At 43.0% G+C, this 3,794-nt stretch overlaps 1 pseudogene; it reads left to right on the top strand.

Moving 5' to 3' along the window:
- The first annotated feature begins 2,819 nt into the window (after window positions 1–2,819).
- The window catches only part of LOC102876535, a 60,491-nt pseudogene continuing 59,516 nt past the window's right edge, over window positions 2,820–3,794 (top strand).

Here is a 3,794-nt window from a genome sequence, read left to right as displayed (position 1 = left end):
TTAGTCCTTTCTTAAATTTATATATGACTTTAGCCATTTCTTGTAGAAGATTTTTTTCAACCTTTTCCAGTTATCTTTCTCCTTGCAAGTGGATACTTCCCACTTTTGTTATTGGTTTATTTGGTGTTTTGGGTTTTGTAAATACTATTTCTCCCCCTCTCTTTTTTCTCATTTTATTTGTCTTTCTTTCCTGCACTGTCCCTCCACCTTCCCAAGCGTAGTATCCCTCTGTAAGGACTGATCCCTCCTTGCAAAGTGTCCAAGGTGTGTCAGATGAAGCCTTGCCTCCAAGCAGCAGCCTGGCTCATAATCTCCAGGACAAATATATTTGTTTTCCCAGCAGTCCCTGGTATATTCAATACTCTTCTCCAGCACCATAGCCCAAAGGCATCAACTCTCCTCCTATCATTCCTAATCATTGTCCAGGTCTCTGATGCATAGCAAGTAATTGCAAAGACCATGGCCAATATGAGGTGAACCTTAGTCTTCAGACTGACATCTTTGCTCTTCAGTACTTTGGAGAGGAAAAGGAAGTAATACACTTGAATTCATTTTATAAAGCATTAACATGATACCACAGCCTGAGAAAGAAACCATTTTTGTCTTTTATTGTTATCTTGCGGTATTGCATTGACTGCAACTCCTAGTAACTTGTGAACAAAAGATCTGTTGTGTGCTGTTCTGTATATTCTAACAATTTCCATCACGCTCAAGTCCATTATAACAGTAAATGGTCAATTGTTCCTCTCTTTTCTGACTCTACACCTCATTCAGCATTATGGTTTTTTTGCAAGAACTGTTCCTTCCTGAAAACATGCTCAAAGTATATGAGACAAAGAAATACTATTCTTGTCTCTAAAGAATATTCTGTTTGCACTTCCTCCAAAATAGGCTTGTTTTGGAAGTCCATAGAATATTCAATAATCTTTTTCAATATCATAGTTCAAAGGCATTAATTCTTCTGTTATCCTTATTCATTGCTCAAATTTCACATGTGTGTTGTTGTTGTTGTTATGCGCCGTTGAGTCACTAGAGACTCATAGGAACCCTATGTACAACAGCTCTAAACCCTGCTCTATCCTGTGCCAATTGCACTGCCTCTGACACACCCATCCTGATTACCCTAGTCACTGAATCAATTTACCTCAGAGGGTCTTACCCTCTTGTGCCATCCCTCCACCCTCCCATGCATGATGGCCTTCCCCAAGGACCTGTCCCTCCTCACAACATGTCCAAAGTATGTTAGATGAATCGCCAGAATCGTTGCCTCCAAAGAGCAGCCTGGTTTAACCCTCTCCAGGATGAATCTGTTTGTTTTCTTGGCTGTTCATGGTACATTCAATACTCTTCTCTAGCACCACAGCTCAAAGGCGTCAATTCTCCTTCTATCCTCCCTAGTCATTGTCCAACTCTCTGATGCATAACAGGTGATAGGAAAGACCATGGCCTGTATCAGATGCACCTTAGTCTCCAGAGTGATGACACCATTGCTCTTCGGTACCCTGGAGAGGTCCCTAACAGCAGCCTTTCCCATCGCAATACGTTTTTGATTTCCTGGCTACTGGTGCCAAGAGTGTTGACCGTCGAGCCAAACAGACTAAAGTTGTTAACAATATCAATCTCTTCACCATCCATTCTGATGCTGCCAATTGGTCCAGTGGTGAGAATCTTCGTCTTCTTAACATTGAACCTCAATCCATATTGAAGGTTATAGTCCTTAACCCTCTGCAGCAAGTGCTTCAGGTCCTCCTCAGTTTCAGCAAGCAAGGTTGTGTCATCTGCATAACGCAGATTGTTAATAGATCTTTCACCAATCCTGATGCCACACTTCACCTCCTAGAGCCCAGCCTCTCGGATAATCTGTTCTGCATACAGGTTGAAAAGGTACGGAGATAGGACACATCCCTGGCGTACACTTTTCCCAATTTTGAACCATACAGTATTTCCCTGCTCTGTTCTGACAACTGCCTCTTGGTCCAAGTAGAGGTTTCACATTAGAACGATCAAGTTTTCTGGGATTCCCATTCTTCTCAGAGTCAGCCACAGTTTGTTATGATCCACACCGTCAAATGCCTTTGCATAATCAATGAAACACAGATAGGCATTCCTCTGGTATTCCCTGCTTTCAGCTAAGATCCATCTAACATCAACTATAATATCCCTAGTACCTCAATCCCTTCTAAACCCAGCCTGGACTTCTGGCAGTTCTCTGCTGATGTGCTGTTCCAGTAGTTTTTTTATAATCTTCAGTAAAATCTTGCTTGCATGTAAAATCAATAATATTGTTCTATAGTTTCCACACTCTGTTGGGTCACCCTTATTTGGAATGAGAACAAATAAAGATCTCTTTCAGTCAGTTGGCCAAATGGTTGTTCTCCAGATTTCTTTGCACAACTTGGTGAGCACATCCACGGCAGCATCCGTTAGCTGAAACAAGTCAATTGGTATACCATCTATTTCTGGGGCCTTATTTTTTATATTTCCTTCAAAGCAGCTTGAACTTCTTCCTTCATCACAATAGGCTCTTGCTCATATGTTATTTCATTAAATTCTTCTGTATCTGCCAATTCCTTTTGATACAGTGCCTCAGTATATTCTTTCCATCTTCTTTTAATACTTCCTTGATAATTTAAAATTCTGCCTAAAGCATCCTTGATTATAGCAACTCTAGGTTTGAATTTTTTCTTCAGTTCCTTGAGCTTAAGAAATGCTGAGGGGCCCCTGGACTCCCCGCAGTGACAGAACCTCACATCTGGGTGTCCCCTGCTTCTTTCCCAGGGTAGCGTCTGCTCTTGGGTTTTGCGACCTGCAGGCCCAACATGGTGCACGACGAGTCGGAGTACCTGAGCCAGAACCTGTGGGTGGCTTCTTGGGTGGAGACATTGCGCTCCGAAGGCGAGATGGACAAACAGTGACACCACCGCGTGGGAGTTTTTGCTCCACACGCTGGGGACCTCGCCCCCACTGGCGGCGTTGGCTCCGCTAACATGGAAGATGCTGTTGAGGCCGAGAGCGGGACTCGCAGTCGGCAGCTCCAGCAGCTCCTCTCCTTCTCCATGGCTTGAGTAAACCACTTCTTCCTTGGGTGCCGGTACCCTTAAAAAGTTATGGATCAAATACTTAGTATGGCTGAAGGCATCAATCCATACAACAAGAGATGAACTGGTTGCCAAGAAGAGATAGAAGAACCATCCAAAAAACGGTGCATAGAAGGAAAAAAATAATTTTGCTGTTGAGCAAGACCAAGCAAAAATTTCTGCCCAAACAGACCACGCATCTGCTAAGAAGGAAAACAGTTCAGCATGTGCAGGGTTATCCAAATCTGAAAGTGGCGAGAACTCAGGTAGGAGCTCTGGCAGCCCTTTGAATGAGAAGAACACAACAAGTGAAGGTGATCAACCTAGTTCCAGCCAAAGCAACAGCAGCATTTTCTCTAAAGTACCAACGACAGGTGCTGGGAAAACTACCGAATCTGAAGCTTCAGAAAAGCATGGTTCTGCACCATTTGTTTCCTCTTTGTTGAAATCAAATATGAATAGTCACGTGACCCAATCCAGCAATTCACGACAACAAAGTGGCTCACCTAAAAAGAGTATGCTGGAAGGCTCCACAGCCTCAGATTCTCAAAGCAGCTCACAGATTTAAGTGCCCTTGTTGGGCTCCTCAGGAAGCTCAGAAATAGAGTTACCACTTTTATCTTCTAAACTTAGTTCAGAGACAGCTTCAAGCAGATTAGTGTCTAAACCTAGTTCAGAATCAAGTGTTTCATCATCAGTTTCTAAAAACAGTTCATC

The sequence above is a fragment of the Elephantulus edwardii genome, unplaced genomic scaffold (assembly GCF_000299155.1).
Source record: "Elephantulus edwardii isolate Elephantulus edwardi_28Jun2011 unplaced genomic scaffold, EleEdw1.0 scaffold00017, whole genome shotgun sequence".
NCBI lineage: Eukaryota > Metazoa > Chordata > Mammalia > Macroscelidea > Macroscelididae > Elephantulus > Elephantulus edwardii.
The sequence above is the reverse complement of the archived record's forward strand: the minus strand, read 5'-3'. Positions and strand labels throughout refer to the sequence as shown.